This window comes from Amblyomma mixtum, chromosome 2 (genome assembly GCF_055824585.1).
Source record: "Amblyomma mixtum isolate Tamu chromosome 2, ASM5582458v1, whole genome shotgun sequence".
Lineage (NCBI taxonomy): Eukaryota > Metazoa > Arthropoda > Arachnida > Ixodida > Ixodidae > Amblyomma > Amblyomma mixtum.
In genome coordinates, this window is record NC_143013.1 from 135,643,284 (window position 1) to 135,655,354 (window position 12,071).

A 12,071-nucleotide genomic window follows, 5' to 3' on the forward strand; every position below is an offset into this window, starting at 1 on the left:
TTGCATCTCCTTCAACGCAAACACGGTACGAAGCTGTGGCGAGGGAAAACGTGGTGATAGCTGTATTTTCTATCTTCCCGTAATGCAATGACTAAGGAATCCTGGAATAAAGTGTTGGGTTTTAACGTAGTCATACGGAGTAGACGCACGAAAGCATGTGTTCATTCTTCGCCTTTTCTTACTGCCATCAGCGGACGTGAGGCCGAGCCGAGGACCGCGTAAGGCAGAGGCAAAAATCAATCAAGGAAGCACACAAAAAGACTACGGTAGCGCGACTGTCGGCGGGGCTCGCTCGAGCAAAGAGCGTGCAAAGGTGTCCAATGACATGATATAAACACACACAAAACAGAGGCGATGCTGCAGCGCGGCCGTGAAAGTTTCGCGCGTCACGCTAGAGCGGCGTGCGAACGCTCGTGTTCCCCAGGTACACACACGTACACTAAATCGCATGAGCCAAGCTGTGTAGAGTACGCTAAGCCACACAATATGCGAAAATAAAAGCCGAAACTAGTAGCGTTTGGCAACATCATCATCATTCCTTATTCTGCGACGCAGTTACGGGGAGCTGAGTTATAGCCTTAGAACTAGGCAGACAGTGCAGCCGTGCAGCGGCTGCGGCTTTCCTGGCCCCAGATGCGTCGCCTGTAGCTTCCCGGCATGCTGCCCGGTTTTCCAAGCTTTCGTTCGCAGCGCCGCCAGAAACAGATGGTTGTGAGTAGTCGCATTTTTTCACCTCAATCATTCCAATTTGCTGTCTTTGTAATTGAAACAAAATATTTTGTCGTTTAATGCAACAAGTTTGTGGTAAAAAGGGCTTTATCAATTCTTTTTTTTAACGCGTGTATAGTTAGGCGACATTAGCGCCATCTTTCCGTTCGCTGGCGGCGGATTGCGAGTCTCATGTTGGCCGCGCGCTACACTACCTTTTTTAGGACGCTGAAACGACTCTTTGTTGACAGGGTGCGACGGTTGTGAAGTTGTGGGTGCGTTTCTTCAGTTTGTTTGTGTTAAATGTGCGGCCTCGTTAGTGTTGTGGTAGTGTGACTGAACTCGGAAGGTGACAGATGGCTCCAGTGCTGCGGAAGACGTTCTTACGCGCACGCAGTGCTCAAAAACTACTCTGACGTACTGCACGCAACCACGCCGAGAGCGGCCGGCGCCCGATGCCCGATAGAAGAAACGGCTTGCCGTGAACGTTGACAAATGTAAGTACAGAACTCGAAAGTGACTTCTGCGATGTGTCGGGGGTATGATTGAGGGCTGCGAATGCATTTGGGTTGGTCTTCACGTCTTGTTCGCAGTGAGGTGCAAAATGCGGGCACCCCGCGATCCTTTGCAGAGAGAAGGTGTTCTGACCAGGGTGTCGAACCGGAATTTTTTCGGGTTCGGTTCAGGTTCGGGTTCACGCATTTTGGGTTCAGCTCCGGTTCAGCTCCGACTATGTACATAGTCGTGGAGGAATTTTGTGCTGACACACTCGATTTCCTAAATATTCGTTTTTCCTTAGAATACCTGTACGGCTTCTCCAGAAGGCAGATGACAAAGGTTCTGATCAGTCGACCTTACGTGTTAGGACATGCCTTCGAGCCAAGCGGATGTTTGTGCCATTATCAGTGAATTGCTACATCTGCAAGCAAGGAGGAACTATTGAACAACGAAATTATTTGTGACGCTATGTTCGATTGAGACATAGCTCACCTCATCAGTCTCTTAAAAAGGACATTGAGGTCATGCCTTAAACTATAAGATTTGTGCCAGTAATAAAGAACACCGGAATTCCATGTGAACTTTTCCTGTTAAGACTGCTTAGCGTGTGAAGAAGGCGCATGATTGATAGACACGCACAATCACCACTTTCGGCGAGGACACTGTTCAGAGAACAGTTCATTTTAGCTGAGAACGTATATGCTGCGAAAGTTCAACCTCCTGACTGATTGCCCTTTCTTGACATGTGCGCCTTCAGGAATTTTTATGTGCGGGCAGAGCAAGGGAGTGATAGTGGCATTAGGCCGTATGCCGAGGCCGCGGAATTCGATCCAGTCAAGTAAGGCAAGACGAGGTCAGGGAGGTTCCTGATATTCCATGCGGCAACAATAAAAAGAATCTTCGAAGATGGCCGAGTAGCCTAATAAGACATCAGTAAACGAAGCTTCTCTGTTGCGCCCGCCGCCACTGGCTTGATTCCCACTCAGGGTTAGAGTATTTTAGTTGGTTTCTTTACTGCGTTAGCAGCTGTCTCCTTTCTCAAAAATTCAAAAATTGCCGTAGTGCGCGCGCACGTGTGTGTGTGTGTGCGCGTGCGCGCGCGCGTGTGTGTGTGTGTGTGTGTGTGTGTGTGTGTGTGTGCGCGTGTGTGCGTGCGTGCGTGCGTGCGCGTGTGTGTGCGTGTGCGTGTGTGTGTGCGTGTGTGTGTGTGTGTGTGTGTGCGTGCGTGCGTGCGTGCGTGCGTGCGTGCGTGCGCTTAAGCATGTGTATGCACAGGCGTGCACATTTCGGTCGGCGCACATCCGGGCACTCACTGGCAATAAAATGACAGACGGTTGCAATTGTCGGTATTGCGAACTTTAAGCGCAACTCATCGCAAGCTGTACCCCGCCGCGGTGGCTCAGTGGCTACGGCACTCGGCTGCTGGCCCGAAAGACGCGGGTTCGATCCCGGCCGCGGCGGCTGAATTTCGATGAAGGCGAAATTCTAGAGGCCCGTGTGCTGTGCGATGTCAGTGCACGTTAAAGAACCCCAGGTGGTCGAAATTTCCGGAGCCCTTCACTACGGCGTCCCTCATAGCCTCAGTTGCTTTGGGACGTTAAACCCCAATAAAACCAAACCAAAATCATCGCAAGCTGCCTGGCATGTGGCGTATTATGCTGCTAGCCAATCTTGGGGTGTTCCCGTGGCATCCACCTTCTAGGTGGCGTTTAATTCGCTCTGCTACTTGGACAACCGGTCACGCCGGCTACGCCAACTATGACGCGGAACGCGGGTACGGGCGCATAAGAGCTGCGGTCTAAAATGGCCCATCTACCTGCAGGCGATCTACCTGAGGTGGAATGCTGTGAATGCTGCACGTGTGCCGTCGCAAAGCGTTCCACAAAAGAACGCGAAAACGCTAGCGAATCTTGACGCCGCGATGCAAAAAATGCAAAAACTTGTTTTTGAGTCTTCGCGGTGGTGAGCGGCGAGGTTCCAAGTTGGAAATTTTCGCTGTGACGGGCCGCTCAGTCGCCCATTCGCTTGCATGTGAACCAACGTTAAGCCTCTCGCCTCAGACAGAAACAGCCCGATGCGAAGGTCTTGCACAGCTTCCGTCCGCACCGTTTGGCTAAGTTTTTTATGTGGCACTCTCGGTAAAAGAAGACGCATTACGTTCGCTACTATTGACGAGGGTAGAGCTGGGGAACACTCTCATGGTTCGGTTGCACTACACGTAAGTGCCCCCGAAAGCTAAAAAGATTAGACAGTCGTCGCCGCAGCGCGGAAGTAGCGGACACCTTAAATTTCCTCACTGAGCGCTTTTCTTTAGACTACCTGTATAGCCTCTCCAGAAGGCAGACGACTCATGTACTTATAGGGTATTTGGTTCCTGTACTGTTGTATCGGCAGCCTTTTCTGGAGTTCCTTAACAGCGAATGTACATTTATTTCTTCTGCTGCAAAAACGTTCTTCTCTGAACTTCACACACCGACGTTGCCTGTCAATGCATTATTACTTCATGCTGAGGAGATGTTTGTGTCATGGACGGTAAATTTCCGCCTGCGCAATGCGCCAAAGACCATTGACCATTGTTTTATTCTGTGCAATGATGCTACGCTCTTCTGGGACATAATTACGGCGAATGTACACTTGATTAGTACCCGTTTTTGGCCAGTGGAGAAAAACTGTGTTGTGTCGTGTGATCTATTTATGTTTCTGTGACTGTTTAGTCTCCAGAGCCGTGTGATGGACCGCCGCCGAAAAACCGCGGTCATCGAAATCTTTGTTCCGTGAGCAGTGCGCTTTTGTGAGGGGAGTATATGTTGCCCTAGAAAAGCAGCCTTGCTGGCTCCCCTATCTAGATCCATGGGTGTGCCTCTCAGGCTTCTGATGTTTAGGGAGGTGGGGATTTGCAGGGGTATGGTGGGCTCGTATTACACAGCCTGGTGTTTTGTGGCATGGACTTACTGCGATTTTCCTTTTCGGCACTGTTTCCATGCAGTAAAGAAATAATCGTCGCCGTAGCTCAGTTGGTAGAGCACCAGTCGCAAAATTCGGAGGTCAAGGGTTCTGATCTTATTGGGGGCATGTGTTTTTTTTCAGTTTAATCAATTATCGTTAAAAATAATTACTCTTTAAGCTCCTATTGATGGACACCACAAATTACTTTTAAAAAAGTACATCCCCTATGCTCTTTGGTTTCGGTTATTGTTGGCTTCCCTCATGAGCGGCAGAGAGAGGCAGATATAAGCCGCCCGTCAGAGAATTCAAGATACAGTAGTCTGAGAACAGCGTGACGAATCTGCCTGCTAGCGATTGACATTTTTTTTTATATGAGCACAACAATTTCAATGCATCGACATAACAGAAAATCACTTCATCGCAGTAACATTTCATTTAAGTAGCACCTTTCTAGGCGTTTTTCACATCTCAGCGAACGCATGTATTTCCGCATTGCCTCTTTGTGTAATCACTTTTTTTTCCTAAGTATCGTAACGCTGCTACATTCCCACCTTTCATTGCCTATATCCGTCGCGTGCAACAAAGAATGTTCGGATTCTTTAAAAAGAAAACACATATGTATATTTCTTTGCTTTGCAATAATAGTATTATGTTTGTTCTAACGCGTCAAAGCGGCGCGGAGACTATCAGGAACGCTGTAGGGGAGGACTCCAGATTAGCGTAGACCAGCTGGGGTTACTCAGAGTGCACTCACGTTGCACAGCTCACAGGCATTTTTCTATTTCGTCGCAATCAAAATGCGACCTCGCCACCTGTATCAAACCCGCGACCTTGGCATTAGCAGCCGAGCACCACAGCCACTGAGCCATCGTGAGGGGTCTTATTCATTATCTGCTATGTGAGACAAGGAATGCCTCAGAAAGTAAATGTTGCACAACGTGATTGGGTCATTGCGCCTATGCTTCACATATTTATGGTACTTCACACAAAGAAAAAGAAAACCATTCTCACTCAGTGCCTTACGAGTTAAAGCAGTGCTAACAATTCGATTAAAGCTGTACGTAAGCATGTGAAAGGGAGATACTATAAAATCCAACATTTCACGTAAATCTGGCCTAAAATACTTTAGAATTACCAAAAGCACATTGCGGAAACGCCAATTAGCTTTTTTCCTAGCCACGAGAGTTCTTTCAGTTTTATTGTTGACATGGATGCCATTTCGACTGGATGCCATTTTCGCACTCCATAGCGCCGACAGCTTTCCCTGGGTAAATCTACGCGCTGGCATATGCCATTTGGTCTGAAAAAAAAAAAGTATGCCGTGTTGCGCAAAGTGTGCTGCTGAACCGAGTCCCGAACCGGTTCGGAGCGGTTCCTTTGAATCGTTCCGGTTCGGGTTCAGTTCCAAGATGGCGAAAAAAATTTGGGTTCGGTTCCGGTTTCGGGTTCAGGTTCGGTTCCGGTTCGACACCCTGGTTCTGACACGCTCGCTTGCCAACTATGCAACTTTTAACCCGCCGCCTCACGCTCTTTGCGTCAGCTCCTCGGCGCAGGAGTTATGTGATAGAATTTGGTTGCACGCCGAGAACTATGGGGTGCTGCTTGATTCGTTATTCCGACTGAACAGGAGCAGCGTGTGAAAAGGAGACCATAAGAACGAAAAGTGCTTGTAGCGGCGTGCGTCTTTTGATTCGGCTGCCTGAGTGTTTACTGGATAAGGAGCATTGCCCGTTCTACGTCGCAGTCACATCAAGTGCTGTGTTTCTTGATAGTTCTGGTCAACGAAACGACGATTAAAAATAGCAGAACCATTCCATTGCAGTGCAGCTGAGGTAATCGCACAATGGAAGGTTTGTTGTCATTTTATTTTTTTACGTTCACTACGTTTATGTCATTCCCCCATTTTCAGTCTGAAGCGATAAAAGTATAACGTGATTCGCGAATAATAGTTTTAAGAAAAGTATGACAAGCTTTGTAAACCATTTTTTTGCTAACTATTGGAGGCATAGGTAATTAATCATTAGCCTCCACTCATGAACACATTGGACTGAACAGCTAGAGGTTGTAATGGGATGTGGCTTCTGTGATGATGTTTATGAAAGCATGGCTCTAATGCAACCTTTCTTCAAATGCACCCGCAGTCAAGCCCTGTACAGGTGCTCCACCGGTATCATCACGCTACTTTTGCACCAGCTTTCATCTGTCATCGAGCCAATGCTACCTCAACCAGAGGCAGATGACATCAAGACCTGCTGGTTCAGCCTATCAGCCATTGACACTGGATATCAAGCATGTGCCACTTGTAAAAGGATAGGTAGACAAGTGGGTATATTTTCCTTGTCTTTTTTAGCCTGCCAAAAATCTTCTGGTCCAGGCTCCCTCTCTTTTTCGTTTTTTTTTCTTTTAAAAGACGACCAAGAGAAAGGGAAAAGATATTGCGGGCATCATGAAAGCACTCCCCTAGTCAAGTGCATTGTGTTATAGTGTGAAATGCTTTTTATAGTTTTTTCCCTCATGCCTCTCGTGCTTGGAAATCTTGACCACAGTATAGAGCAAATTAAAACAATTATCTGCTTCATGACCTTTATACAGCAGTCTAAAAGCAGCAAATAAATTTTATAGGTTTACTTCAGCAGTACCTACCTCTTACAAGGTATGGCATGTTTGAAGTGAACCAGTGATGTGATAGGCATGGCCTAACGGGCAATGCATAATTGAATATTGCCGTTCAAGTGGAGCACTCTGCTTTAGAAGCATAGGTGTTGCTAGCATCAATAATTGATACCTTACCAGGTTATCCTTGCATTACGTGAAACCCTGTAAAGCTTATATTTTAGCTGTACAGAAGAAAGGCATTTATTCGATATGTCATGAGCATTGCTGAGGTTTTCTTTCACACTCCCTTTGTCACAACTGACTGCACTGTACAGTTGAAATGCATTTGGAATTGAGTATTGGTGCATTGTTATTTTTATTCATGCCGACGTTCAGTTACTGATTGCATTACACTAGCTGAGCCTAAGTCAACAAATATTGCTGTGACCTTAACAAGACCCCTGGCTTTACTTGAACCGATGCATTTGATGTTGCCTTTCTCTCGTGCCATCAAGGTTTGTAATAAGCTGTGTAAATAACTTAATTTACTTTCTCGAGGTATTTATTGCTGCAATTAGTGACAGGTAATTTCCTAAAGAACAACCTAAGTACACATTTTTATCTTCTTTGGAACACTTGTTTGCTTGTTTCCCTTGTATTCTTAACTTAAACAGATGTGAGCAGGCCTCAGCACTGGAGGGATGTGCTGCGGGACAAATAAAAAACTACCAGTCCAGCTGCTCCCTTAGGGGCACGTTTCTGAGGCTTTTATCGCTTGTAGTTCTATGCAGCTTTACTTACAAGTATTGTATCTGACGCAGTGTGTGCCTTAATATTTTGATTCATTTGCTTTAGAGTGTGCCACTCTTGCCCTGACGAACGTGCTCACCTCTGTACTCTTTGTTCATACATTTTCCGCTAACACCTGGTATAGCTCCAAATGATACATTATCTACAGCAACATGTGCATTATATTGCAATGTCCTTGAGCCATCACTTTTGAAAACAAAAGCTGCCTGAATTTTTGTGCAGACAAATCAGAAACACAAAATTTTCATATTTGATGGCCTGCATGTTATCTTCATATGACTGGAATGGCTTTGTGGTAGCCTAATTAGGTGTAACACGTTAATGTCTGTTCCTGTGAATATCATTCAGTCTTCGAATGTGGGGGCAGAATTGAACACAACAGCATGTTATAGCTTTTTCTTGTTCAAGGACGCATTACATTTAGTTCTAGTCTTGTGACTGCTGCTTATGCTATTACTCAGCAGCCTTATCAAACTCACTCGGAGTGCTGCATTTTAGTGCACATTTAACTGATTGTTGCTTCTCCGTGTTTGATTCTATTAGAAGTTACTATAACTGTATACTTTGAATGTTTTCTTGTGCAGTTCTCTTGCTGCTCCATTCTGCCATGGAGGAGGCTACCTGTTTGTGCACACGTCTCATCACTAGGACGCTACCTCTTCCGCTGGTGATGCAGACAAGTAACGACAGGGTTAATTGGAGAGGCATGGGAGAGGCTTTTGCCCTACAGTGGGCATAGTCAGGCTGATGATGATGATGAACAACAAGCAGGCTGCCTGATATTGAGGACAAGTGTCAGGATAGTGCACCAACAAAGTCGCTTAAGCATTTCCGTGCTGATGCATTTTTATTAAAATCAGCTCATAGCTTGATATCTACATCCATGGGGACATTTAGCATATGTTTGGCATCTGTTTGACTTTTATTTCACTAGTGTTTGCAGCCTTTAATGTTGGTCTTAAGACAGTGTAAGCAATGTTTCACTGTGTGGGATTTTTTAGCTGTTTTGGAGAGATGTGTGTGTATGCATGCAGTTTTTTTCCACGGGTTTGTTATGTGGCTCATGGAACCTTCATGTTACAGAAGAAATTATTTCATTTCTGTGTTCTACAGGAAAGTGAGCAGTATTTATATGCACCAGGTGTTTCAGGGAAGAATAAGTAGTTTTCAAAAATATGGCTTTTGCTGCATAATATTACCAGTGTTAGCAGACACCAAAAATCCGGTGAGGTGTATTTAGTAAGCTGGTTAACTAACTTTTTAACTAACACATGTTTGCAACTGGTTGCAGTTAGAGACTTTTAGCCAGTTGTTCATAGTAGCCATATCAGTTTTTGGTATGTACAAAACATGATTACTTTCGCCGCTGTGGCTCGACAAAATTTGGCTGCATCGTGCGAAAATACATGCGCTTTTGAAAGCACACAGGGAAAGAAACCCCTCCAGTGCATGTAACTGCTACAAATCTCTAATGGCTACTAGATGCCTAACTCTGATAGTGAAGGAATCATATTCTTAGCAGTAAGAAACACACATACCACCAAGACACACACACACAGGACCCCCGCTAGACTTCAACTATCTTTACTGGACACTTGTACGACATAAATATGTATCACTGAGCACACACATTTGCCTCGTCATCCGCAACAGGTCTAACTACGCCCTGCCCTCTCCTGCAAGGCATACGGTTGCGCCGATAAACAATCTCTTTTTCTGCCAACGCCAGGGAGGGAGTGCTTACACACGTCACCCGCCTCTTGGATACGAAAGACTTCGACAATTTCTCTTTCTTTTTTCTCGGCTCCCAGGCCTTTCGTATTCAAGAGGCGGTGACATGTGTGTAAGCACTCCTTCCGTGGCATTGGCAGAAAAAGGGATTGTTTATCGGCACAACCCTATGCCTTGGAGGAGAGGGGAGGGCGTAGTTAGACCTGTTGCTGATGACGAGGCACCTGCGTGTGCTCAGTGATACATATTTATGTCATACAAGTGTCCACTAAAGATAGCTGAAGTCTAGTGGGTGTCCTGTGTGTGTGTGTCTTGGTGTTGTGTGTGTTCTTACCACTAAGAATATTGTCACGACCAGAGGAGCCGTGAAGGTAGACGTCGGAAAGAACCCAAGACCGGGAGCCTTCTTTTAATTATGGAGCCAGCTTCCACGACGCACAACAGAACAGCGCGCCACGAGAGCCCACCGCCGCTTCGTCGTCGTCTTCGACTCAGCGCGGAGGCCGCGCGGCGCGTTAGGCGCGTGGCATTATTCCCCCTGAGGTGAACTATACAGTGCGCGCTAGATGACATGCAGGGAGAGTCAAGTTCACACGTGGGGTAAGGGGAAAAGGTACGAAACAGCGTGAACACAGCGCTCAGTCACGCGAAAAGTAAGGCTTTAAGCGCACTACATGCACGATTTCAGGCCGTTGACGCTGAGGGCCGGAGACCACAGTTCCATGGGGGACAACTTCGTAGTTGACGCTGTTCAGGCGGCGCAGGACTCTGTACGGGCCAAAATACCTATTTAAAAGCTTTTCGCACAATCCCTTGCGGCGCACTGGTGTCCACACCCACACGTGGTCGCCCGGCTCGTAGTGCACGTCCCTGTGCCGAAGGTTATAGTGTCGGGCATCGGCGGATTGCTGGTCCTTGATGTGCAAGCGGGCCAGCTGACGGGCCTGCTCTGCTTGCTCCACGAAGTGGCCAGCTTCAGGGGGAAGCTCTGCGTCGCCGTACGGCAGCATGGCGTCGAGCATCATGCGGACCTCTCTGCCATACACGAGACGGAACGGGGTGAACTGGGTGGTTTCCTGCGTCGCGGTATTATATGCGAAGGTGACGTACGGCAAGACCTCATCCCAGGTTTTGTGTTCAACGTCGACGTACATCGAGATCATGTCCGCCAATGTTTTGTTGAGCCGTTCCGTTAGACCATTGGTTTGGGGATGATACGCTGTTGTTGGTCGATGAGCAGAATGGCTGAGCGCTAAGATGTCACGTAGGAGTCGGGCTGTAAACGCCTTGCCTCGGTCAGTAATGATGGCCGATGGGGCGCCGTGTCTAAGCACGATGTCGTGCATAAAGAAGTGGGCAACTTCGGCGGCAGTACCTCGCGCAAGGGCCTTCGTTTCAGCGTAGCGGGTCAAGTAGTCTGTGGCGACTACGATCCACTTGTGGCCGGAAGACGAGAGAGGAAATGGCCCCAGAAGGTCCATGCCGACTTTGTCGAATGGTATTTGTGGCGGCTCGATGCACTGAAGCAGTCCAGGAGGCTTGAGCGCGGGTTTTTTTCGCCGCTGGCATTGCCGGCATGTCCGGACATAATGCTTGACACTTGAAGTTAGGTTGGGCCAGTAATAGTTCTGCCGGATTCGGGATAAGGTGCGGGTAACTCCAAGGTGGCCGGAAGTCGGTTCATCATGGCAGGCAAGGAGGACTTCATCCCGCAGATCAGACGGTATGACGAGCAGGTAAGTTGTCGGACTTGAAGTAGAGTTTTTTTTATAAAGCATCCCTCTCCGCAGGCAGAACGACGATAGTCCACGAGCTAGGTGTCGTGGTATTTCAGGGCACCCACCTTCGAGATGTTCGATGAGCAGACGGAGCTCGGCGTCGGCACGCTGTCTGGAAACGAGCTCAGATGTGCTGACCGCTCCAAGGAAGCTATCATCGTCGGTGGTGTCTTGCGGAGGAGGTTCGACGGGAGCGCGTGACAAGGTATCAGCGTCGGTGTGTTTCCGGCCTGACTTGTAGGTGACGGTGAAATCGAATTCCTGCAGGCGTAATGCCCAACGTGCTAGGCGGCCGCAAGGGTCCTTTAAATTTTTCAGCCAGCACAGCGAGTGGTGGTCGGTGACGATACGAAACGGTCTGCCGTAGAGGTATGGGCGGAACTTGGCGGCGGCCCAGACTACCGCTAAACATTCTTTTTCCGTGGTAGAGTAGTTCAACTCAGCACGCGACAGTGCGCGGCTGGCGTAGGCAATTACTTTGTCGACACCGTTTTGCCGCTGAACTAGAACGGCGCCAAGACCGACGTTGCTCGCATCCGTGTGCACCTCCGTATCGGCATCTTCGTCGAAATGTGCCAGGATGGGCGGTGATTGGAGTAGGCGTCGTAACTCGTCGAAGGCAGTCTGTTGTTCGTTGCCCCAGGAAAATGACGTGTCATCACGGGTTAGGAGCGTCAGAGGGCTGGCGAGCTGGGCGAAGTTTCTAATGAAGCGGCGATAATAGGAGCACAGGCCCAGGAAACGTCGGACTGCTTTTTTGTGGGACGGGACCGGAAAGGCAGCAACGGCAGCAAGCTTCTCTGGGTCAGCGCGGATTCCGTCAGCACTAATGACGTGCCCGAGGAACTTCAATTCGGTGAACCCAAAGTGGCATTTTTCTGGTTTTAGGGAGAGGTTGGCGGATCGAACGGCTTTGAGGACAGTCCTAAGGCGATGCAGATGTTCCGTGAACGTTGCGGAAAAAATGATGACATCGTCAAGATAAACAAGACAGGTCTGCCACTT

The 12,071-nt window shown here is 48.0% G+C and overlaps 1 long non-coding RNA gene across 1 annotated transcript; it reads left to right on the top strand.

Annotated features, from left to right (window-relative positions):
- Positions 1–856: 856 nt before the first annotated feature.
- On the top strand, positions 857–8,266 carry LOC149361013 (uncharacterized). Its single transcript, XR_016288370.1, has 3 exons — positions 857–1,205; positions 6,294–6,474; positions 8,142–8,266. It is a non-coding gene; the product is annotated as an uncharacterized LOC149361013 (long non-coding RNA).
- The last annotated feature ends 3,805 nt before the right edge of the window (positions 8,267–12,071 follow it).